This window comes from Tamandua tetradactyla, chromosome 18 (assembly GCF_023851605.1).
Source record: "Tamandua tetradactyla isolate mTamTet1 chromosome 18, mTamTet1.pri, whole genome shotgun sequence".
NCBI classification, from domain to species: Eukaryota; Metazoa; Chordata; class Mammalia; order Pilosa; family Myrmecophagidae; genus Tamandua; species Tamandua tetradactyla.
The window spans coordinates 55330892-55358163 of NC_135344.1; the positions used below are offsets into that span (position 1 = coordinate 55330892).

General features: G+C 36.8%; 1 long non-coding RNA gene across 1 annotated transcript in view; it reads left to right on the forward strand.

Annotated features, from left to right (window-relative positions):
- LOC143662657 (uncharacterized) overlaps positions 1 to 24028 on the forward strand; it is a 129558-nt gene extending 105530 nt beyond the window's left edge. The window contains exon 4 of the long non-coding RNA XR_013165523.1: positions 23736 to 24028. This is a non-coding gene — a long non-coding RNA (uncharacterized LOC143662657). The remainder of the gene's footprint in view (positions 1 to 23735) is intronic.
- The last annotated feature ends 3244 nt before the right edge of the window (positions 24029 to 27272 follow it).

The following is a 27272-nucleotide window of genomic DNA, read 5'->3' on the forward strand; positions in this document are numbered from 1 at the left end:
CTTTAGGAATTGTGCAGCTTTCAAACTAATTGGGGAGGATGTAACTTTTCTAAAATTCTAATTTGCATTTTAAAGATTGAATTTTTGATGTTGTCAACAAATACAAGCAGTTGTTTTCCTTGAAGTGACGGATTCACTGTGTTCATTTTCCATGAAATGCTTGCCAAAGCCTATGACTAAATAATCAGGTAGTTTCTTGGTCATTCTTACCACGTGGAAATGTTATGTGAAAAAAAAAGTGACTAGTTTGCTCATAACACAACCTACTGTACAGCACTGTTGTGTGAGACTGTGTGTGGCAGAAGCACTTTGTATTTCTCACTTCTCACCTCGGTCACACTGACTAGGAAAAAGAACAGTACTCAAGGGCTGAGATTTAATTAAAATAATCATTGTTACGTTTCATTAGGGAATCCTTAGACCAGTGCTTTTACTGTGAGCATGTGGCAGTGAAGAATAAATGGCTACCAGTAACACTGGGTGCTAGTGCTTTGATTTGTGCTAATGAACCAGTAGTATTTTTTACCCACTGTTGCTTTTGTATCAGCAGTGCCAACGTCAATACAGTGAGAAAGGTAAACAATGTCTGAGTAATATTATGAAAATAGTTTTGAGTTCATGAATACCATGAAAGGGTCTCTGGTACTCCCAAGGATCCGTAGACCACACTTTGAAAACTGCTGGGTAGGAAAGACCAGTAAACAGGCATGGGAAACACAACATTTCCAACAATAAGCTGGGGATAAGCATAATTAAATTAAATATTAGGAGAGTTAGGAAATGGTTCTCTGACTAGGTGACATTTAAAGTAAACCTTGGAAGACAAGTAGGAAGTAGTCAGAGGGCATTAGGAAGATGAAAAAGGGAAGGTCATTGGCAAAACCTGTGTAAGTAGTGGTTTGAAAATGAGATACATGGTACTCTCAGGTGTCTACAGAAATACAATGTGAGGGTGATGGCATAAGAAAAAGTGGGGGGAGTATGCAGAAGTTAATTATATAGAGCTGTGTGGTCATAGTTTGAAGACTGTTAGGTGGCTGCTGAAGTATTTAAGAGAGGAAGCTTAGTGACCTAAATTAAGGTAATGGTATTGGGGATAGAGAGAGTAGGTGAATTTGAGAAACACTGAAGAAGTAGATGAGAGGAGTCTGAGTGTTTAGTTGGATATTAGGGCTGAAGAAGAGTGGAGCCAAAGACGTCATCTTAATTATTATGTAGGATCATCCTGTATTGGACATCCTGGAGGAAAAGTGAATTAGGGTGCAAGGAAATTAGGTAATGAGTTTAATTTTGATATGTTGCTTTCTCTGAGGCTAGCCATCAAGACTGATTTCCAAGAAAGTATCTGAGTCTCTTTCCTACAATGGTATAGCAACATAATCCTCACAAATAAAGTTGGAGCAAAACTTGTGTTTTAGTCACAGCATCTTAGAACCTGAAGGAATTTATTAGCCTGTATTACAGCAACTGTATTTCAGAAATAGACTCTCAGCACTTTTTTTCTGTGAAGTCTGGGATACTTTGGGAATTAACGTTTGATACAACTTTTCTATACTAGCAAAATGAACACAGAACTTAGAGACATTGGAGCAGTTATTCATATTTGGGACACTTGTGCCTGGTTCCTCATTTAACATTTGCCTAAGTAGGAAATAAAAAATTGTTTGTCGGTATTCATGTGGGCTTGACCACTTAAAGCTGTCTATTACCTCTCTTAGAGCTTCCCTGTGGCTTCTCACCTGCTGTTTTGTCCTCCATATAATTTCCCTTCAGTCCAATTCTATTTTCTCCACTTGTCTTACTTGCTCACTTAATTTCCAGTGTAATGGGATGCCTAGAAAGAAAAAGAAATTGCTTCCTTACAGACTCTGCACTTCTTGAAATGAGAAAGACCAAGGTTTCCAAAGGGCCACTTGGGTGGGATAAGTAAGGATTGTCCTGGGGCAAGGGAGCTGGAAGTTGTTAGATGTCAAAGAAGTCTGGGGGATCCTCTCAGATACTAGAAGGGGGATGGAATTATTAAGTAGTTGAGACCAGCACTCAGTCCCCGGCTCCCATGTGGAATGCCCTGAGAAGCAGGGCTTGGGAGAAGGGGGAGAAAAGAGGAAAAACAGTATCAGGGCCCATGGTGGTAAATGCTAAAATTTGTATCTTTGGGAGGTGTCATGGTCAGGTTCATGTGTCAGCTTGGCCAGGTGGTGGTGCCCAGTCATCTGGTCAGGCAAGTGCTGGCCTGTCTGTTGCTATGAGGACATTTCATGGACTTAAATCATGATTATGTCAGCTGTATCCACAGCTGATTGCATTTGTAATCAGCTAAGGGAAGAGTGTCTTCTTCAATGAGTGACACTTAATCTAATCACCGAAAGGCATTTAAAGAGGATTCAGAAGAGATAGTCCCTCTGCCTGCTTCAGCTGGCAAGCCTCTCCTGTGGAGTTCATCCAGACCATTCATTGGAGTCGCCAGCTTCACAGCCTGCTCTACAGACCTTGGACCTTTACATTCCCATGTTTGTCCAGCCAGCCTCACCTGAGAGTTCGTTGTGGAACTTCACCAGTGTTACCAGCTTGCGACCTGCCCTATAGATTTTGGACTCAACATTCCCATGGTTGCATGAGACACTTATAAGTTTTATATGTTAGGATATCTTCTGCCGATTCTGTTTCTCTAGAAAACCCTAGCTAATAAAGGAGATGAGGCAAATTTGCATGGACCTAATAGAGCCACCCTCCTTTGAGGACTGGAGACATAGAAAGTGTGGAATAAGGAAACATTGCTCTTCAACAGATATCCCAGACTCTCTGTGTATCACAGTTAATGTGAACTATCCTGGTTTATGGAGATAGTTTGCAGTTTGCGGAGAGGTAAGCCTCAGTTATGACTAAGATAAGAGATAGTGAGATAGTCTCTAAACATGTAGCACTTGATTTAAGGAACCAGAGGAAAGTAACATTTTTATTTTTGCATCCAGCTTTGCAGAGTAAAATTCATGTCTGTTATATAGCATTTTGTTTTTCATTTCCACAATGAATAATTGCAACAATGAAATTAATAATAGTAATGATGATAAGAAAAATGGCTGATATTTATTGAGCTGTCACTATGACCCTAGGCTAAATGCTTTATATAGATTAGTTTCATTTTCACAGCAAAGTTAACAGGTAGTTACTATAATTAGTCCCCTTTTACAGGTAGAAAACTGAGGCTGGAACATTTTTATAACTTCTCTAAATTTATGAAACAACCAGAATAGCTGCATGGGCTTGAAATCTAGACAGTTACCTCCCACTGCTCTTTCTAAGCTTTATGTTAGAATATCTTCCTTTTGATCGAAACTTAAACAAGTAAATGAATACTCATTTGTAAGGAGGCCTGCACAATTATTTGTGATGTTTAATGGGTGTGAACTTATAAATGGGAAAGAAGTTGAAAGTATCTGTGCAATGAAGGGAAAATAGCTTTAAAATTATATAAGGAGAGGGGGAAGTGCAGAGATTTTATTTGCTGATAAAACAAAAAATCAGTATGCACATTTTAACAAATTATAAGCTGCTTTGAAACTCTCATTATTCCAGTTTTCCTCTTTCTTTTTGATACCGTGCATTTCATCCCCTGCTGTAATTCAGTTTGTGCAACTCAACAAACCATGGTGGACCAAGTTGGCATCGACTGCCCACACCAAAGAAATAAGACCAAATGTCTGTCTTTCTCTTGAACTTGAAATGAAAAGAAAAATCACCAGGTGTGGGTAATGAAAAGAAAACTCATAGATAATGTCAATCTCATCTAGCAGGCCAGGGATTGGTAAACATTTTTGTAAAGTCCCAGACAGTAAATACTTTAGGCTTTGTGGTCCAGATAATTTCGTTGTGACTACTCAACTCTGCCTGTGTAGCATGAAAGAAAGCAGTACAAATAATACATAAACAAATGAGGTGACTGAGTTGCAGTAAAACTTTATTTACGAAAACAGGCATCAGGCCATAGCTTGTTGACCCTTGAAGTAGTGTATCAAATCCAATAAAAGCTCTGGGAGTAAAGGCTAGGTATGGAGTTTTTGGCCATGTGAGATGGGAGATGGCCTTGGCCCACAGTGTGAGCTGAGGAGGTAGAACTGAGATGATTGCATAAAGCTGAATGCTTTGCCTGCCTAAACCCTCCTTGAACAGGAAACTAGAACACTTCACCCACTGGCCCAAGGAAATAGCAAAGAGTCTCTGGGTGGATGACATTAAGGTTCTTGGTTGCAAACAATATTTGGTTGCAAACAATATTTGGTCGCAAATAATATTATCACCTGACTACTTTGAGCAGAAAGGAATTTCCAGAAGATCCTCAGAGCAGGTCTCTGAATCTACATGAGAGATATAATACCCACCCCAGCACAGGATGTCACTGCCAGTCATCAATTATGGTCTTTAAGACTCGTTCCCAGAAGCTCCATGCTGCTGTTCCTGAGACTTCTGCTACCTTGTTTCGTAGAACTTTCATTTTCCTCTCTCTCCATTACATTTCCAAATTCAAGACATGCTGACATGTCATTGTGGAAGTTCTAACTATGTAAGAATTTAGAGATATGAATTTTCTTGGCTTCTTCCTTGGAAAGGAGGGATATTCAATATAGGAAATGAACAAAATGTGAGGAGAATGTTCAAAGATGTTGGAAAACCACAAATGACTAAAATCTATTAAAATGAAGGTTAAAATGTGTCCTTTGTGAGTATGATTTAGGGAATGATTTTATTCACATCCAGTTTTTGTTGAGATAATATTTTGTAGGTGGTCATGTGATTTTCTTACTGCATTAACACCTCAGGCACATAATATCTGGTTGAGGTACTTTCAGTCACACCAAGATTAATTTATAGGTTCAGTTTCTATTAGCCCATCCATTTATTATAAAGTTTCCATCAGTGTTTCAACAGATGTTTTTAATATTCATGACAATTGTGACCTACATTCATTATTTATTTCATTACAGGTTTCAAAATAGTTTCTAGGTCTGTAATTCCTTGTGAATTTTAAAGAAGACTATTCTCTCACCTATTTGAAATACAGTTTGTACAGAAAGGCAAGTCCTTGATTGTGTCTTTTGTTTTATCAGCTTTTAGAATGAATTGGTACTGTAGCACTTTTCTGATTAGCAATGAGTTGTTTTTTTTTTTTTACATTTTTTTAGTATCATTATAATTTCATGAATTTTTAACACTCCTCTAAATACATGAATTTTTTACAACATATTTGATGTGTTTCAATGCATCACATTCATTTTTTCCTTTTCACAAATTGTACCAGGTTTTGGCCAGTGAAACCTCCTCCAGTTTGGCCCATGTGATCACATTCGTCTTTGGTAACATCCTTGCTTCCTGGCCTAATAAAATAGCTCAGGCTCATTTCCTTTCTAAACCTAGACAAGCAGTTTTTCCCAAGAACTCTGGTCCTTTTTGGAGGGAATAGTATTTAGAGACCTGGGTTCATTGCTACTGGTATGTCATAACTTCTCAGTCTTCAGTTGACAGAGCAAGAAGATTTGCTTTTCTCAGCAAAAAATGTGTTTATATTGATATTTCTAATTAAAAAGTGCCTCTTTAGGGCGGGCCATGGTAGCTCAGCAAGCAGAGTTCTTGCCTGCCATGCGAAAGACCTGGGTTTGATTCCTGGTGCCTGCCCATGCAAAAAAAAAAAAAGTTACCTTTTAAAACTGAGAATTGGTTACACATATAGTGGTGAACTGAAACAAATTTTTTGAAATGCTGAGTTTCCCCAGAAATAGTAACAGTAAATGTAGCTACTATACTGAGACTCTGGGAACAGAGGGAAGAAAGCAGTGCAAGAATTTAGGAGTTTAGAAGAGGGGTGTCAGGGATTTAAGGCTCAGACCTCTGAGGAAGACGCTAAGGGTCGTTCCTACCATAGGAACATGGTAAGGCCAAATGCAGCCTCTGAGGGGACATATTAGATCTTATGCCAATGTCTCTCCAGCCATTTTAGAGACTTAAAGCCCATTGTTTAGGTGAGTCCTCAGGAAAGGATTAAGGGGAAACATATTCTCAGAATTCTTGTGGGTTGATTAGTGTTTGTGGCCTTTATAATTGAAGTCCAGATTGGCTGGATACGATCGCTTACATTAGCTCACATTGCCTTTCCTTAGGTGTCTTATATTTGTTACACCATTATGGTGTAAAATATTACTAAAAACAAAACAAAGTTAAAAAAGCAAAAACAAAAAACCAAAAGCAAACAACTCTCATGGCCTATCTGATTTTCTTTCCCTAATAAGCAACTTTTTTTTTTTTTTGTCTAATGGCCCAAAGATTATAATGTTTCAGGCTGTGATTCTGGGTTGTTTCTCCTAGATTCACTTTGTATCCTTCCATAGATAGTTTCAGTTTTTTTTTTTTTTTATTTTGGTAAAATATTCTTAATTATAGCATTTGTTCCATGTCATTGCTTGGTTTTCCTCTTCAGGAACCCTTGTATATATGTGTTGGCTCTTCTTTGGCTACCAGTTGTATGTGCCACTCTCTCTCTTTCAAATGTTTTTTATCCATTTCTTTTCTTTCGATTGAAAATTTTCATTGTTTTTATCTTCTGCTTCTCTAACCCTTTGATTGTAAACTTTGTGTTTTCACCTTCTACCCCTCTTATTACTATTTACTGCAATGTGCATTCTAGTTCTTTCCTTGGTTCTATCAACTCATATTTTAGTTTTCTTATTTGAATTTGTGTTGTTCTTTAGTATTTTTTATTATATTTAAAATTACTTTTAAGTTGCTTTAAACTAATTGATTATAGTTTCAACTGTTTTGTGGCCATAACTTTTGGAATACTTTCAATATCTGTAGGGACATTTTTCTATCCCCCCTCCCTTTTTTTTTGACATTAGATGCAATTCTGTTTATTGCTCATTTTTGTGTGATGACGTTAGGTTTACTGAACTTTTAGGAGGACAGTGTGGGTCACATTAGCATTTCAGGTCCACAATTCTAAAGCTTCCTTTCTTTTAGTCTTTGTCAAGTGTTCAAAAATTCAAAATTCAATAAATCTGACCTGTGTTTTCTGATATAGTCTATCTCCTTTCTTGTCTCCTAATTTATCTGTATCTTCCTTTTCCTCTGCTTCTATCAATTTTGACATGTTATATTTGGAATCTGTTTCTAGCAGTTTCTCCTCAGGGTGGGTTTTAGTTGGTTAGTTTTGATCACTCCTGTATCTAGAGCTCCAACCCATTCAGCTCTTCCTATGAATGTCTTGTAATTTCCTATGAGTTTTCAAATCTCTTCGGATTACTTTTAGGTTCATCACACTTTCTAGTAAGTACCTATTGACTATTTGGGGATTCTTTTGTACTCAGGTCCAGCAGTTAGCCCTTTGCTTGCCTCTACAATCCCTGCCACAGATGTTGATACCATGATTTGTCCACAGACCCTTCCTCTGGAGTTTGTCAGGATATTTTGTTAAAGATTTGTGGTAAATTTTACCTACGAGTTATTGGTTCTATAGTCTGAATTGCTCTCTATTTTTCTAATGGGACGTGGAGGGGTGAAAAAATAACACTGTTGCTACCTCTGCCTGCCAAGAAATTCCTGCTAGTTCATGTTTACTTGTTCCTTGTTTTTACTTAACTTTGTTTTCATACTCATAGTGCTTTTCTCTTATGCTGAAAACTTGGTTCATAAAAGCATTAATATAATTACTTTAATTCTCTTACCTTATATCCATAACAGATCTAAAATAATAATAAAACTACTACATTGATTAAATTACAGCATTCAATTTAAGATTTCTTTGTATTTATTATTTACTTTAGAACGGATGACAAAGTTATCTTGATTTGCCTGGGGCTTTCCTGATTTTAGTTCTAGAAGTCATGAATCCCAGGAAAGTTTCCTGTGGAAACTTGGATGGTTGGTTACCCTCATATGTTATAGAGGTATATGGCCAAGATACTCTATTTAAAATTTACTTGAAGTTACTCATTTTTACATATAATATGATAGTAATTTGATATACAACTAGGTTCATTTTGTTTTGTGTTTTTTTTGTTTATATAGTCTTCAGTTGACGAACAGTTAAATGTATTTAAAAAAATTATTGTGATAGTGATTATACAACTCAAAATTTCCCATTTTTACCATATCAAGTGTGTAATTCAGTGGAGTTAATTACATTCACAGTGTTGTGCTACCAACACCACCATCCGATACCAGAACTTTCCCATCAATGCCAGTAGAAACCCTACATCCATTAATCACTGCATCCCGTTTCTGTCTGACTCACCTACCCTCCCACCCCTACTCCTTGGCCCCTGGTAATCTGTAGACTACTTTCTACCTCTATGAATTTTCTCATTCTAGGTATTTCATTTAAATGAAATTATACAATATCTGTCCTTTTGTGTTTGGTTTGTTCCACTCAACATGATGTAGTCAAGCTTCATCCATGTTGTAATATGTATAAGAAATTATATTGAAGGATACTCAGATTGCTTCCTTCTTTGGGCTCACATGAATAATGCTGCTATGAACAGTGATGTACAAATAACTGTTCATGTCCCTGCTTTCAGTTCTTTGGGATATATACCTAGAAGTAGTATTGCCACAGCATATGGTAATTCTATGTGCCAAACCATTTTCCATAGTGACTATAACATTTTATAATTCTACCAACAATGTATAAGGGTCTCAGTTTCTCTACATCTATGCTAACACTTACTATTTTCTATTTTTTAAAATAATTGCCATTCTAGTAGGCATAAAGTAATATCTCATTGTGGTTTTGATTTGTGTTTCCCTAATGACCAAAGAAGTTGAGCATCTTTTCGTGTGCTGAATCATTATGTATATATCTTCTTTGGAGAAATATCTATTCAGGTCATTTGCCCATTTTTTAATTGGGTCATTTATGTTTTTGTTGTTTAATTGAAACATTTCTTTATATATTCTGGATTGCAGCAGTAATCACAAACCTCACACTGAAGGAAAATCCAGGACCAGATGCCTTCACTGGTGAATTCTACTAAACATTCAAAGAATAATTTACACCAATCATTCTTAAACTCTTCCAAAATAATTGAACATCCGGGAACTTTTCCTAATCCATTCTGTGAGGCTAGCAATCACTGATATTTTACACAAAGACATTACAAAGAAAAGAAATCTTTAGATCAGTTTACACTATAAATATAGATTCAAAAATCCATGCACTGAATCCTACCGCATATTAAAAGGATTATATACCATAACTGTGCTGGTTTGAAAGGATGTATGTTCCCTAGAAAAGCCATGTTTTACTCTAAATCCCATTTCATAAAGGCAGAATAATCCCTATTCAATACTGTATGCTTCAAACTGTAATCAGATCATCTCCTTGGAGATGTGATTTAATCAAGAGTGGTTGTTAAGCTGAATTAGGTGATGACATGTCTCCACCCATTTGGGTGGGTCTTGATAAGTTTCTTGAGTCCTATAAAAGAGGAGACATTTTGGAGAATGAGGAGATTCAGAGAGAGCAGAGCAGAACGACATACCCACGAGAAGCAGAGTCCACCAGCCAGTGACCTTTGGAGATGAAAAAGGAAAATGCCTCCCGGGGTGCTTCATGAAACAGGAAGCCAGGAGAAGAAGCTAGCAGATGATGCCATGTTTGCCATGTGCCCTTCCAGATGAGAGAGGAACCCTGACCGTGTTCACCATATGCCTTTCCAGATGAGAGAGAAACTGTATGTTCGCCATGTGCCCTTCCACTTGAGAAAGAAACCCTGAACTTCGTCAGCCTTCTTGAACCAAAGTATCTTTCCCTGGATGCCTTAGATTGGACATTTCTATAGACTTGTTTTAATTGGGACATTTTCTCAGCCTTAGAACTGTAAACTAGCAACTTATTAAATTCCCCTTTTTAAAAGCCATTCTGTTTCTCATGTATTGCATTCTGGCAGCTAGCAAACTGGAGCAATAACCAAATGGAATTTATTCCAGAAATAATTCTGTTCCTTTAGTCTATATGTCTGTCTTTCTGCCAGTGCATCCTGTATTGATAACTGTGGATTTGGAGTAAGTTTTATGATCAGGGAGCTTGAATCTTCCAGCTTTGTTTTTTTTCAAGATGGCTTTAGCTATTTGGGGCCCCTTACCCTTTGATGTTTCCTTTTATCGTTTCTGCAAAGAAAGTTTTTGGAATTTTGATTGGGATTGCATTTATTTTACAAATCGCTTTAGGTAGAATGGGTATCTTAATGATATTTGATCTTCCATGAACACAGAATGTCCTTCTATTTACTTAGGTCTTCTTTGATTTCTTTTGGCAATGTTTTGTAGTTGTCTCTATAAAAGTCCTTTACATCCTTGCTTAGATTTATTCCTAGATATTTGACTTTTAGGTTCTGTTGTGAATGGAATTTTTTTTCCTGATTTCTTGTTCTGATTGTTCACTTCCTGTGGTTAGAAATACTACTGATTTGGGGGTGTTGATCTTACCCCTATCACTATGCTGAATTCATTTATTAGCTTTATTGTGGATTTTTCAGGATTTTCTTTACATTGGATTATATCATATGAAAATAGGAAAAGCTTTACTTCTTCCTTTCCAATTTGGATACCTTTTATTTCATTTTCTAGCCTAATTGCTCAGAAAAGAACTTGAAGTACAGTGTTGAATAACAATGGGGCCATCCATGCTTTTCTTGTTCCTTATCTTAAAAGGAAAGTTTTCGGTCTTTCATCAATGAGTAGGATGCTAACTCTGGGACTTTCATATATGTCCTTTATCATGTCAAGGATGTTTCCTTCTATTCCTAGTGTTCTAAGTGTTTTTTTATCAAGGAAGAATGTTGTGTTTTGTCACATGTCTTTCTGCATCAATTAAGATTACCATGCATTTTTTCCCCTTTATTAAGATACAGTATTACATTCACTGATACTATGTTAAACCAACCTTGCATATCAGAAATAAATCCTACTTGATTATGGTATATAATTCTGTTTGCTAGTATTTTTTTGAGTATTTTCCATCTACATTCTTAAGAGGTATCAGCCTGCAGTTTTCTTTTCTTGTGGTGTCTTTGTCTGGCTTAGATATGAGGGTAATATCGGCCTTGTAGAATGAAAGAAGGAGTGTTCACTCCTCTTCAATTTTGTGGAAAAGTTTGAGCAGTATTGGAATTAAGTCTTGGAACGTTTGGTAAAATGCCCCCTGTGAAGCCATCTTGTCCTGGGTTTTTCTCTGTTACGAAGTTTTTGATGATTGATTTAGTCTCTTTACTAGTAATAGGTTTGTTGGGATGTTGTGTTTTTGCTTAAGTCAGTGTAGGTCGTTTGTGGGTTTCTAAGAATTTGTCTGTTTCATCTAGGTTATATAATGCATTGGCACACAGTGTTGTAGTATCCTCTTTTAGTTTGATTAATTTCAGCGGGTCCAGTAATAATGTTCCCCTTTTCATTTCTGATTTTTATTCTTTGTATCCTCTCTCTTTTTTCTTTGTCAGTCTAGCTAAAGGTTTGCTGCATTTATTGATCTTTTCAAAGAACTGACTTTTGGTTTTGTTAATTCTCTCTATTGTTTCTTTGTTTTCTATTTCATTTATCTTTGCTCTAATCAATGTTATTTCCTTCCTTCTACTCCTTTTGGGTTAAGATAATGCTTTTTTTTCTAGTTCTTTCAGTTTAGAGTTTAGGTCTCAAATTTGATGTCTTTCTTCTTTTTAAATTATGCATTGTGAGCTAGAAAATATCCTCTCAGCATTGCTGCTTCCATACGTTTTTTTATGTTATATTTTAATTTTCATATGCCTCAAGATAGTTCCTAATATTGCTTCTGATTTCCTCTGTAACTCATTGGTTGTTTAAGAGTGTGTTGTTTAATTTCCACATATTTGTGAGTTTTCCATTTCTTCCTTTGTTATTGGTTTCTGCTTCATTCTCTAGTGGTCAGAGAATGTACCTTATATGATTTTGATGTTTTTTCATTTATTGAAAAATGTTTTGTGATCCAACATATGGTCTATCCTGGAGAATGATCTTTGTGACCTCAAGAAGAATGCATATTCTGTTTTTGTTGGGTGCAGTATTCTATATATATGTCTGTTAGTTCCAGTTGGTTTAGTACATCATTCAAGTTCTGTACTTCTTTACTGATCTTCTGACTAGATGTTCTATCCATTATTGGGAGTGTGTATTAAAATCTCCTACTATTAATGTAGAGCTATAAATTTCTCCTTTCAAGTTTCTCAGTATTTGCTTCATATATTTTGGTGTCCTGATGCTAGGTGTATATTTATAATTGTTACATCTTCCTGTTGAATTGTCACTTATTCAGTACTTAATGGCCATCTTCATCCCTCATAACTTTTTTGACTTAAAGTCTATTTTATCTAATATTGATATAGCTATCTGTTTTGGTTTTCTAAAGCTGTCAGAATGTAATATACCAGAAATGGACTGGCTTTAATAAAGGGGATTTATTAGGGTAAAAATGTACATTTCTAAGGCCATAAAAATGTCCAATTAAGGCATCTACAAGAGGATACCTTTACTCAAGGAAGACCACCATGTCTGGGCCTTTCTCTATCATGCTGGAAGGCACATGATCACGTCTGCTGTCCTTCTCTCCTGGTTTCTGGTTTCAAACAGCTCTCACAGCTTCTGGCATCTCCTGGGCACTCTCCTTCTATATCTCCAAACATCTGTGTCTCTTGGTTTCATCTCTGTCCTCTGTATCAGCTCTGAGCTCTCTCTATGTTTTCTGACTTTTATTCTCTTCATAGAGGACTCCAGTAAAAGGATTAAGACCCACCTTGAATGGTCAGGGTCACATCTCCATGAAAACAATCTAATCAAAAGGTCCCACCCACAATTGTTTGGGTCATTTCTCCATGGAAACACCCTAATCAAAAGTTCCCACCCAATAATAGATCTTTCTCCACAAGACTGAACATGGCTTTTCTGGGTATATAACAGCTTTAAGCAATCATACCATCCTAGCTTTCTTTTGGTTACTACTTGCATAGTATATTTTCTCCCCTTCTTTTCACCCTCAACCTTCTTGTATCTTTGACTTTAAGATGAGTCTTTTGCCAACAACATATAGTTGGGTCATGCTTTTTTATTCATTCTGCCCATCTCTGCCTTTTGACCAGAAAGTTTAATCGATTTACATTGAAAGTCACTGCTGATAAGATAGGACTTTCTTCTGTCATTTTCCTATTTTGCTTTTGTAAGTCATATACCTTTTTAGTCCATTAATGCCTATTTCTACATTTATTTGATTTGTGTTGTACCATATTGAGTGCCTTCTAATTTCTATCCAGATATAGTTTTCATCTATTTTACATATGGCTACCATGGGCTTAAAATTTAATATCCCCAATATGTATATGACCTATAATCTGTATAGATAACAATGATATTTGATTTGATAACAACTTAACTTCAGTAGCATGCACATATACCTTTCCTATACTTTCTGTTTCCCCACCATATTTTTCTACTTGTAGCCACTTATGTCTTTGTACATTTCATGTATGAAACCATAGATTTATCTTTACTTTTAATGCATTTGTATTTTAGCCCCTGTAGGAAATAAGAAGTGGGTTTACATACCAAACAATACAATACAATAGTAGCATTTTTTATAATTACCCAAATGCTTACTTTTACCACAAGTCTTTATTTCTTAATGCTGCTCTGAACCCCTGTCTAGTGTCCTTTACTTTCAGTTTGAAGAACTTCCTTTAGTATTGCTTGTAGGACAGGTCTAAATGCGATGAACTCCCTCAGCTATTGTTTTTCTGAGAATGTCATCTCTTCCTCATTTTTGGAGGAGAATCTCAATGGATATAAAATTTGGGGGTAACAATTGTTTTGTTTCAGCACGTTAAATATTTTAACCCACTTCCTTCTTGCCTCCATGGTTTCCAATGAGAAGTTAGAACTCAGTCAAACTGAGGCTTTCTTGTACATAACATGTTGCCTTTCTCTTGTAGGTTTCAGAAGTCTCTCCTTGTCCTTTACATTTGATAGTGTAATCACTACTTGACAGGGTGTATTTTCTTCATGTTTATCCTGTTTGGTGTTCTCTAAGCAACTTGAATGTGCATATTCACAAAATTGCTAAGTTTGGGAAGTTCACTGTCATTATTTCTTTGAACATTCCTTTTGCCCCTTTTCCTCTTTCTTCTCCTTCCAGGACTCCCATAATGCATATATTGGTATGCTTGGTGGTGTTCCATAGCTATCTTAGGCTATTTTTGCCTTTAATATTTCTTTTTACTTTTTGCTCCTCAGTTTGATTCATTTCAAGTGACTTTTCTTTAAGTTTGCTAATTCTTTCTTTTGCCAGCTCCAGTCTGCTCTTGAAACCATCCTGGGCATTTTTCATTTCAGGTATTGTGGTCTTCAAATCCAATAGTCCTGTTTGGCTCTTTTTTAAAAAAATTAACTCTTTACTTAGACTCTCATATTGGTCATTCATTGTTTTCCTAGTAGCCTTTCATTCTTTGTACTTTCCTTCATCGCCTTGTACGTCTTTAAAATCAGTTTTTGTTTTTGTTTTGTTTTTTTTTGTTTTTTGCATGGCAGACACTAGGAATTGAATCCGGGTCTCTGGCCTGGCAGGTGAGAATTCTGCCACTAAGCCACCATCACAACACCCTCAAATCAGTTTTTAAAGGCTCTGTTTGGTATGTCCACATTCTCATATTCTTCATTGGTGCTTTCTGGACTTTTATCCTCTTCCTATAGGTAAACCATCATTTACTATTTCTTCATTTGTCTTGTGCTTTTTTGTTGCACACTGTATTTTTAATCATATTAAGTCATATTTGTCCCCTGGGATGTCTGTTTCTTGATTTTGTAACCAGCTGGTGATAAGATAGAGAGTTTCTAGAACTTCAGCCCTTCTATCAGTAAGGTCTGCCCAAAGTGAACGCAGTGTGCATAGTTTTCCTTGTCTTTTTGTGCCTCTGTCTTGTCCTGGGCTTTTTCTTGTTAGTTGTTTTAGAGTTCCCCTGTTTACAGGAGGTTGTCTGTCCATCTCTTTCCCAGGAGAAAGACCTCCCTCTCTCAGGTGTTTGAAGCCAGCAGGCCCAGACTGTCTGGGTTTTTAGTTTTTATACTCCTTTTATTGCCTCAAGTTGCTTTTGCCTGGAGGCAAATTCTGAGAGAAAGGTAACCCTGGAAAGGACTTTCCAAAATCAGTATTTCCCAGCCAAAACAGGACCTGGGACCAGTTTCAAAGTTTTTGGGAAGAGGTCAGCAAGGGAACTAAGAGCTTCTCCAATGGCTTTCCAAAGCTGAGCTTCCTAGTTTCCTTCAGCTAACTGTCCCCTGCAGCCTTGAGGATGCACTTTGTCTTTAAATCTCTACCACCTCCACCCCTGTCTTGGAAAGATTGAAACATTGGCTGCTGCCACCTTTGTCCAGGGTGAGTTGAAACAATAACTGCCCTCAGAGCAAGGACCTACCAATATGAATTTGCTAATCAAAAGCCATGAACAATGATAGACCGTGCCCACCCCTGGTCTTGGGGGAAAGAATTTTACTGTCCCTTTACATCACCAGCAGCTAGCCAGTGACTGGACCTTGGTAGTCTGCTGCGAGAGTGGAGAATGGGCACTAATAGCTGCTATGCAGAAAGAGCGATTTGCTGCTCTTTCTATATTTTATCAGTCTCCTCTTCCCATTCTTTCCTAGATGCTGCACACTGTTCTTCTGAACTCCAGAGTTTCAGAATAGTTGTTTCAGACAATAGTTGTTTCTATTTAATCATCGTTTTGGTAGAAGGAGTGAGTCTGGGAGCTCCCTACCCCACCATCTTCCCCAGAAGTCTTTCTTCTCTTTCTTTTTTTGTCAGTTTAGGAAAATTGGGTGTTTCAAGGAATTTGTGCATTTTATCTAGCTAATTTGATTTGCTGGCATACTGTTGTTCATGGTATTCTCTTACAATCCTTTTTATTACTTCAAGATTGGCAGTAATTGGCCCAACTTCATTTCTGATTTTAGTCATTTGCATCTTCCCTCTTTTTTCTTTGTCTGCTTAACTAAATGTTTGTCAATTTATTGATTTTTTCAAAGAACTGACTTTTGGTTACATCAGTTCTCTCAATTATTTTTCTATTCTGTGTTTCATTTGTCTTTGCTCTAATATTTACCAGTCCCTTCTTTCTATTAACTTTAGGTTTGGTTTACACTTATTTTTCTAGTTCATCAAAATGTGAAGTTAGGTTAATGATTTGTAATCTTTCTTCTTTTTTAATGTAGGTACCTATAGCCATAAATTTCTCTCTGAGCACTGCTTTTGCTGCATTCCATAAATTTTCATATATTGAATTTTCATTTTCATCTTTCTATAAGATATTTCTGATTACCCTTGTGAGTTCTTTGATTCATTGGTTGCTTCAGAGTATGTTTCATTTCCACAAATTTGTGTATTTTCCAGCTCCCTCTGTTATTGATTTCTAGCTTTATTCAGTTTTCACTGGGGAGACGCTTTGTGTGATTTCATTCTATTTAAGAGAGTTGACTTACATCTTTGATTAGTTGTTCCAGTCTCTGAACTTCTTCAGCAATAGTTTTCATTATTTTATTTTGTTCTTTTGAATGGGTCAACTCTTCCTGTCTGTTTGTATGCCTTGTGATTTTTTGTTGAAGTCTGGACACTAATATTTTGATGTGCTAACTCTGGAAGTCAGATTCCTCACCTTCCTCAGGGTTCTAGTTTAAGCTGGCTCTGTGTTGAAGCTCTGTTTTGCTACTTAGCCCCGTCAATATAGAACGTATAGATCAGCTCACCATGAACAGTTAGATTTTTGTTCTTTTTTTTCAGAGTATGAGTCTTGTCCTGAGCATGCTTAATAGTATTTAAGAATTCCCCAGAATGCATGAATTTTCACTTCCAAGAAAGGATTTTCCCTTTTAAACTACTCCCTTCTGGCGTTGGGCACTGTGCTGTGTGTCCAGTCTCAGTCTTCTACCCCAGGTGGCGGAGGGCTACTTGGCTCCATTCCACCTCTCGGTACCACTCTTTTGTCCCAGGTAAATTCCAGCATAGGGTAACTCAATTAAGTGCCTCGAGTCAGTCTTCTGCAGAGCAGGTTGGGACCAACAAACATACCCCATTTGTTCGTTATGTGTGCTAATAACAAGGCACCAGTTCCCTGCACAGGGACCATGCGGGATGTTAAACCATTATTGGCCCCACAGACTGCTGCACTGAACAGAAGGATAAGGGAGAGAGAGAAACAAGGGTAAATGTTCCTACTGGTTTTAGGTTTTCTTTTTTTCTGATTTAGCATTTGCTGAAATTTGTTTGTCTTCATTTTCCAGAGTTCTGGGAAAGTTTGCTCTGACAAATTTTGTATGGTTGTTTTTTTTTTTACTGTTTCTAAGGGACATCTTTGCCAGAGCATCTTACTTATGTCACTCTGAAGGGCAGTTTTTTTTTTTTTTTTTTTTTTTGCATGGACAGGCACTGGTAATAGAACCTGGGTCTCCGGTATGGCAGGTAAGAACTCTGCCTGCTGAGCCACTGTGGCCTTCCCTTAAGTGCGTTTTGTTTGTGGTTTTTTTTTTTTTTTTTGGCATGGGCAGGCACTGGTAATAGAACCTGGGTCTCCGGTATGGCAGGTAAGAACTCTGCCTGTTGAGCCACTGTGGCCTTCCCTTAAGTGCGTTTTGTTTGTGGTTTTTTTTTTTTTTTTTTTTTGCATGGGCAGGCACTGGGAATCAAATCCAGGTCTCTGGCATGGCAGGCAAGAACTCTACACTGAGCCACCATGGCCCATCCTTGAAGTGCATTTTTGATATTTTCTTTTTTATTTGTTTAGTCTGATTTAAAATATCTACATGGTCTCAAAGTCAAAATAATAGAAGAAAATGCATTTTAAAACTTCTCATTTCCAGCTCTCCCCTTCATGCTATTCTCTACTTCCTTCTAGAAATCCATCTTATTAGATTTTTAAATTTATCTTTTCATTTTTTTCTCTTTATAAACATAAGTAAATGTATATAAATTTGCATATTTCACTTTATACAAAAGCTAATATTTTATCCAGTGGTCTGAAGGTGGCAGGCAGGAGGATAGTGGACACAGTTATAGGCTTCAAATCTGGGAAGGCAAGTGATATGACCTTAAGCCCACACTGATACATAATGAGATGGAACAAATGGGAGAAAAAGGAAGAGACATGGAAGGTTGAAAGAGAAAGTCCCTTCCCATCTAACAAGATGAGCAAAAACATATTAAAAAAAGAAGTGAGAATTTTCCAAACTCGAGGAAAGACCCAACAAATCAGAGTGAAAAAGCATAGTGTATCCAGAGTACAAAAATGAAATTAAACCATACAAATTGTATCAGTTGTATCTATGGTATATTTTATGAAAAATTAGAAAGAGATAAATTTGTATTAGTTATATTTTTAATGAAATTATTCCTATCCCTGAGGCAAATAAGGAAAAGCTGTAATTTATTAACCTATTTTTATTAAAGAAAAGATGCTTTCATCCTATAAAACCATATGTTGTCCTACCATAGTTGGACTGGCTGTTTCACTATCTTATCAGTCTTAGAGAATTACTTATCTGGTTATATCTGCAATACTAATTTTAATGCCATTTCTCTGAACACTGAAAAACTAGGGAAGACGTTTATAGCTTTATAGCCAGAAATTTGGTTGCTGGTTTGCCCTTGGTAACCCTGGACACTGGAGTATCTCGCTGGCAACTGTGGGGTTATATTTGGATAAGAAGATACAAAATATATACTCATTTATTTATCAGTGGGGTTGGGCAAATATTATTCTTGCAACTTACAATCGATCATTGAAATGGAAAGTGTTTCATAAATACAGAGTATTCTATAAAATTTATTAAATCAATCAGTTGTAGAAACAAATGAGACAAACAATAACTATAATACAACATAAAGCCAAGATATGGGTAGTTCCTGTGTCTGTGTCCCAAACAGAGATTTTGGAGGATTGGATAGGATACAACCTGAGCCCATTTTTCTCATTTAATACATGAAGAAGTTGAGGTCCCAAGAGATGAAGTGATCACTCGAGATCCAGACAACTGGACAACAGCAAGCCATGTTTACAAGGAGCAGTGTTATTGGATTCAAAATACTTTGGTCTACAAATGACATTACTAGATAAACTAGGGAATCTTGCTCAAGGCAATGGAAGTAATTGACTGAGTGACATCTAGATCTTCATTAGTGTTATATCTGTTTTACAGCCCTATTTCACATCAGAAGAAAGCCAAGGATATGAGGGACAATAAGGCTCAGAGAGGCTGTTGAATAGGTATCACCAGCCATCCCTAAGGAAATGTTAAATATTTTTACGAGCAGGAGTTTTCTGATTTTGACAATTCATGTCATTATTCTTAAATGAATAGAGTGTGATTTCACCCTTCATTCTTCCCTTTGGTGCCACCCCTTTCTCTCCCATGCCTGTCCTCCCTTTGCTCCTCTGGTCATCTTCTTCATTTATGAGCTATCCTTGTCCATGATGATTATCTGTCCCGGAAAAATGAAGAAAGTAAGCAAAGAAACTGCCTGGGAATTTTGCTGAACTCAATAAGCTCTTCAACCTTTCTTGAACTTTACTACTGCTCACAGAACACCTCTACTGACCTTTTAGACAGCCTTTTTGCCATCACTCAAGAAAGCTGTCCAGCCTCCTGCTCACATCCTTAGTATGTATTCCTGGCTTCCTGCCTGCAGCCTCTGGTAGCTGATGCATTTGTCAGCGTAAATGATGGTGTCAGTGCCTTCATCTAACTGTTTTGATTTTACAGAATCATAATTACCACCTCCGTCAGCTGTCTCTTATGGTCATCTGCTTTACTGCCTCTTTTGACTGTTCCAAAGAGTCATATTCTAGGGTGAGCTGTTATTATCTCCATAAGTTAGATTTTGAGAAGATGGGGAAAGATCATATTGAAAAGTTGCACCTGTCCAAAGCTAAAGCCTGTTTAAACCAAGTTCCTCCAGGACCATACAATGGAGAAAATAATTTTAGAGTCATCTTTTGTGGTCATAGTTTGTCTCAAGATGCTTTGCTACTTGAGATTTTGTAGCCATTTTCTTACAAAGATGATGTAGATTATGTTTTTAATCCACATTTTCTAATTTTTAGCATTTTTTGAAGATACTACACTGATGATCTAAAGAAATGGAAAATACAAATTGTGTGACTATAGCTTAATGAAAGCATGTTATTACTGTATCCAATTGGAAGCCATAAAACTTGTGATATTTCTATATTCATAACTAAAATTACCTGATGAAACACTAAAACAATCAAACATCACTAACTGTATACAGGCTTCCATCCTTATTTAGAGCACAATCTTGACACTTATTTTTAAACCGTGATGGGTTTCAACTGGCTGCTGAAAACAAGGAAACAGCTCCATAACCAAAGAATTTTACCCACCTCAGAACACAGTTCATATGTCTTCAGGAAACTCTTTAAACCAAGCAGAAAAATGCCACTTGAAATTCTTGAGAAAATGTTGGGGGGAGACAGGGCATAGGGAATTTGGGGATACCCAGGCTATCTTTTATTAATAAGGGCTTCCCTGTGTTGTGGGTATGAATGTTAGCTGCTGAGTTTTCCTTGAGAAATATTTAAATAAGCCCTCTCATTCTGGGAGAGACCACTGCTTTTCCAAGTATTAGAGTTCTCCTTTACTTTCTGGGTCAATGAAGAGAGATGGAAGATGTGCCAGGCGGTATGCTTCCTACCATTGGGGACGTTGAGTAAATGCAGAGAGGAGCTGAAGTTTCCAAAACCATTGCAATCACAAGAGAACATTTTAAACCTAATTAAATTGTCTTCTAAATTACGCAGTTTTTCGTTACAAGAATGCTTCCTTTTTATTATGAATGAAACGTTGACATGTCTGTGGACACCCCTCCTGCCATGGTGAGGGGCGAAGATGAATTTTCAGGACCATCTCCCAGCCATCACTATCTGAGTGGGAACACAGGGTGCAGTCAACCATTGGATCCACACAACTTGTCATCTTTGCTATCCTGCCCTTTATCACAGAGTAAAAAGGAGGCACAGTACTTACAGTGACTGAGCTGAATAAAATATGGATGAAACCGCACATTTTCTTTACTTAGATTTCAACATATTCCTATGTTTAAATTGGCATTAGCAAAGGAAGTTTCTCCATGAATGAGGTTGTTCTTGTGAGGCTTAAGCTTTTTCATATCCTGTGGTTTCCACGTGAAGTGTGCTTCGGAAAGGACTCATTCCCATCATTCCTTTGCAGGGGTTTGTTCATTACAGATCCACTTCAGAGGTTCACACCAAGATATTTGCAAATTGCTACCCAGAATGCACTGCTAACCCCCAAGGAGCTAATTTTTTCACTCTATCTGTACTGTGATAGGGGATTATGTTGATGTCATGACAATTTTAAAAAGAAGATTCTTGTATGCTGAATAACAATGCTTAGTGAAAACACAGGAAAAATGAAGCTTCCAAATTAGACATTCAGATGAGGAATCCAAGTACAGCAGAAGAAAGTTGAAAAGAAGAAAAGTAAAGAAAATGGGTTTCTAAACTGTATTTATTATCTCCTTAAGGATAAAAAATAAATTGTTGTTACTCTTTTTTATTTTTTCTCTTTTTTTTTTGTTGGAGCTCATTGAAATAGTTAGATTTGTGGTAGATGGAAATGACAATTCATAGAGGCCAAAAATAAAAGTGCCCCTGAAATAAAAAGTCTGTCTTTGAATTGAAGTGCTACAACAGGCTGAACAACATATTACCATGTGATATGGAGAGGTTAAATAAATGGCCTTCAATGCTCCTGAAAACTCTGAAAGTCTGTAGATATACAACTTTATTAACATTTTCTCACCTTTCAGAAAGGAAAGGGGAACTACCATGTGCATCTACTAAGTGGCAGCTGTCTTCCAAACAATATGTAGCAGGTGGCTATCCACAATTAGTGTTGGTCATTTTAATATTGTATAAATGGAATAACAGGAAATACTTTAAATTTATATATTGAAGAAGTTCATGCTTGCACTATGTTGTTTGATTCTCCTATAAAACTGGGACGTGAGGAGGCCAGATGTCTGTATGCCCATTTTGTAGATGTGGAAACATGCCTACAAGACTAGTTCCAGTAGGGCTTGCAAAGGGTGAACGTGGTACCCAGTAAGCACAGTCCACTAGGGCGCTGGGCTCTGTAACAGCTCCACAAATAAGAGGCTGAGTATGCTGGATTTCAGTCACTTTCTGACTTGTGAAATGGAAAAAAAAAAACTAAAAATAACCACGCTATCTACTTCAAAGCATTATTGAAAAAAAAAAAAGCTATACCTTACAAGTACATAATAATTTAGGTGCAACTTTTAAAAAATTGTTAATATGTGTATTTGGGGTCTAAAGTATAATTGCTGTGTATCATGACAATAGCAATTGGTTATTTATAATAAGCAAGTTCATTATGCCAATGTAATTTCATTCACGATTTAAAGTTTTCTATTTACTGAATTTGTTCATTTGGTCCATACTGATTAAGTAAAAATATCCCCCAAATACAGAAAGGTAGAAAGTGTAATTTTTAAAGGGCTGTAGTTCCACAATAATTTGTTAATAATTTGGTACATTTCTCTCTCTTTTCTCTATATACAGGTTTCTACATAATTGTAGTTATATTATTTATAATTTAATACTTTTACAATGTATTTTAGTATAATATTTGATATTAATAATAATATTAATATTAGTAATATTAGTTTTGTAAAACAATTTTTAATGGTCATATGTATTTCCATCAAAGGGACTGACCAATTCTTGAGTGATAATCATTTAGGATAATCATTTAGGTTAACAAAAAATCGTAGCTGACATTTATTGGACATCTTCTATGTGCCAGGCATATTTCAATTAAGTATGTATTATTTTCCCCTTTTGGTTTTTTTTTAGATAAAGCACAGTTAGGCAAGTTGAGCCAGGATTTTAAGCATCCATTATAAAATCTGTGTTTTTCTAGCCCCTTGCTACTCTAATAACACAGCTTTTAAACTATAGCATTTGCCCAAGACTACTTGCGCATAGTGCTGTATTTTGAGGACGGAGGAAATTGACCATAGATGTTTTTTTCTGTGACAGCTTTCTGTAAATTTTCACTTAAGATTAGATCAAAAGTTAAGGTTCCTGGAAAATAAGGAACTGTTTTGGGAACCCACATAAAGCATGTCTAAACCAAGGACACACTAGGGCAAAGCTCTGACCTAAGGGAATTGATTGACATTCAGAGTTCAGTAGAGTTCCAAATAGAGTATGGAATCCTATGGAAATTTAGGGATCTCACGAATTTTATTTTCTCCCTAGACCATAGGATAGCTTTAGATTCTTCCATAGTTTTTTCCTTTGGGTCAAATAAATGATTTTAGGTCTAAAAGAAAAATGTTGGACAGTAGTTCTGACATGGACAAAGGAATCAAGGACTGCATTCCCTTTTTAAAAACAGAAATGTAATTAATTTAAATGATCACATCTGTGATTTAAAATACATCTGGCCTTACAAAAAGCAGCTGGGTCCAGAAGTCAAGCTGGTAAAGGCTAAATATACTGTAGCAGGGAGAAAATTGGTCTCAGAAGTAAAGGTTTCCAAATGTGTAGCTAGTCACTGGTATTTCAGGGAGTGTCTCTGGAGGAAGATTGATGTTGACAAGCCATTCTTCTTTCTGTGGTTTCCTCTGACAGTGCAGGAGGAGAAAGACAGGAGGGGAGCTGGAGAGGAAGACTGCCCTAGCTTTTGAAGGAGATTCATTCTGGAGGCAGACAGAATTCGAGTTGATCAAGATGTGGACTCGTTTGAATCCACTGTCTTCAAAGCAAGCCCTGATTCTGAGCAGAGTGAGAGCATTGAAGTAGATGTTAGATGGTTTAGTAAAATGGCAAACATTTAGTCCGTCTTCATGCCTATGATTCCAATCTACTGGCTTAGAAGCCCTGGAGAAATGAAGTGATTTCCATCATTCTCAAGAGTGAGTTTTATGCACAGAGATGATTATTCAGAGGTGACTTTGGTTTTAAGTATTAATATTCAGTTTAATATAGTTACCATTCAAACCCTCAGTTTTCCTTTAAATGCATATATATATGTATATATATTAGTAGTCTAGGTATAAAACTGGCAAAGTGTAGCAATCATTTTTGTAGGACCCTTGATTAATTTTTGGAAACATTTACAAACATGTCATTAAACTTCTTTAAATGTTTTATGCCTCACTTATAAATTTATTATTATTGATTTCTTTCATAAGGACTCCATCTGACTTAATACATTTTCCCAAGTTCTTAAATGACTCTTATGTCTAATAATTTAACCTAATGAGTAATGTGAATCCTAAGTTCCTTTAAATCAGTGTTTCTCAAAGTGTGGTCCTGGACAGGCAACATCCTAACACCTGGGGACCTGTTAAAAAATACGAATTCTTAGACCGTTTTTTAGATCAACTGAAAAAGAAACCCTGGAAATTGGACCCAGCAAGCTGTGTTTTAACAAGTCCTCCAGGTGATTTTGATGCATTTGAAGGTTTGAGAACCATTGCTTTAAGTGTCCCAATATTATACGCAAACTTAAAAGATTTCGCGTTAACATCAGAAGTCTAAATTAATTCCTTAATTGCACATTTTACCTCAGAATCACAAGACTTATGCATTAGAGCACTGTAACATGTCAAATCCTCTTACACTATCAATATCTAAAATATCAATTATATATGGGTTATTTCTAAACCTAATGTTAAAAATAAGAACATGGAGAGCTGTGATTTACTCAGTTTTCTCTGGATGATGCTCACCCACTAAGGAAATTATTGTAGTGTTGCCCATCCAAAGGATTATTTTTAAGATTTCCTCCTTAGCTGCCAGGCATTGCTCATTGACCAGTAATTTTTCATTGAGTGTGACATCTGAAGCTGATGACATCTAAGGTGAGCTTCCTTTTATAGGTGCTCTGCCAATCTAAAAGTTAATAAGAGGAGTGAACATCTTAGCCTGCCACTTTGGGTTTGAGATACTTCATTCCTTGAAGTTGAAGCCAAATTTGAGTCCACAACTCCACTTAGGTAGCTACCTGCTTAGGTTTTGTTAATCATTTTATTGCTTCCTTCTGTTCTGAATTCTTTTCTTACTTTTCCTATCTTTGTCATGGTGACAACTAATCTTGATACTTAAATGACTTCTAATTGTATTCTGTGCAACACAAGATTAGGTCTAACACGTCGGTTTCTACAAAGGCCATTTCCATGACAGTGACCAGGGAGGGGGTTGTGAAACGTAACACACCCTCATGTGGTCAGTGGGTGGATAAATATTCGGTTTTGCACATTTTCAGCTGGGATGACATGCTGTTGCAATTTTAAAATGTGTCATTTTCAAGCATTACTGATTTTATAGTAGCTTTTTGTCATTATGTATTATTTTCATCTGTGAGTGCTAAAAATAGAGCTGTTATGAAAGTATTCATGAAATTGTTTACTGTTAAAAGGCTCCTTGTTTGGAATGAGCGAATGAAAGGATAGGGACTCAATGTGGAATGCATTTAGCTGTTTGTCTTAATTATGATCCAAGAGCAACATATTTTCAGCCAAAATGGAGCTTTCGGGGCACAGAGGCTGCAAATATAAAGCGAGTGTTGGTATAATATGCAGGCCTAAAGATGATATTGCTAACCAAGCATCATCAGGAGGATGCATTTGGAATGGATTTTCCAGTGGAGTGTTGCTGAAATAGTTCTGGCTGGTTTAAGCAATTTCCTGTTTCAATTTATGTGAACTAATTATTGTCAATACCCCTGCTATTCCCAAGGGAGGCATCTCTCTCCTGGATTATTGCAGTGTTCTCCTAGCTGTCTCCCTGCTTCTACCCTCACCACCTGCATCCTGATAATAGGCCCTCTACCCATTTACAATCTCCATAGTGATTCCCAAAACCTCTCAGTCGGCTCATTCCATTCGTAAGCTCTACACCCTCCAGTGCCTTCCCATCTCATTCAGAGAAAGAGCCATTCTTTACAGTGGACTTCAAGACCCTCTGTGACCTCACCCCCATTCTTCTTTCTGGTCTTATCCATCCTATTTCTCTCCTCCTGCACTCAGGTCCAGACACACTGGCCTCCTTGTTACACATATCAAGAATATTTTGCCTGAGGGCCTTTGCGTTTGCAATTTTCTCTCCTGGAATGTTCTTCCCTTGGTGTTTGCATGATTTCTTTGCTCACCTTTTAAAAATCTGCTCAAGTATTACGATGAAAAAAGAACAGTTTTATCCATATATCAGACAATCCATCCAAAGTATACCGTCAGTGGCTTTCAATATAACCACAGAGTTGTGCCTTCATCACCACAATCAATTTGAGGACATTCTCATCACTCCAAAAAGAAAAATCCCATACCCCTTACACCTCCCTATTATTGACACTTAGCATTGGTATAGTGCCTTTGTTATGACTGATGAAAGAATATTACAATATTAATCTTAACAATAGTCCATAGTTTGCATTAGCTGTATTTTTCCCATATACCACTCTTTTAACACCTTGTAATAGGGATGTACATTTGTTCTAGTTAATATAAGAGCATTCCTATATTTGTGCAATTAACCATAGTCATCATCTACCGTGAGGCTCACTATGTTCTACAGTCCCATGTTTTATTGTCTAGCTTTCCTTCTAGTGACACACATGACTCTAAGCTTCCTTTTTCACCCATAATGGCACCCATACTTCAGAACTATTAATTACACTCACAGTAATGTGTTACCATCGCCTCTCTCCATTTCCAAACCTTCACAATTAATGTTATTAGAATTCTGTACAAATTAAACATCAGCTTCCCGTTCTCTGCCATCATTCTATTCCCTGGCTAACTATATTCTAGATTTTAACTCCAAGAATTGCTCATTCTAATTAGCTAAATATTTGTCCTTTTGTGTCTGGCTTATTTCACTTAAAATGGTGTCCCAAAGTTTTGTGTGTACCCCAGAAAAGCCATATCCTTTAATCTTTATTCAGTATTGCTGGGTGGGATCTTTTCGATTGATTCCATGGAGATGTGACCCATCCAATTGTGGATGGTAACTTTTGATTAAATAGTTTCCATGGAGATGTATCTCTGGCCATTCAAGGTGGGGTTACTTACTGGAGCTCTTTAAGAGGGAACCATTTTGAAAAAAGCTTCAGGGCCACCAGAACCAACAGAGCCCATGCAACCAGAGACCTTTGGAAATAAAGAA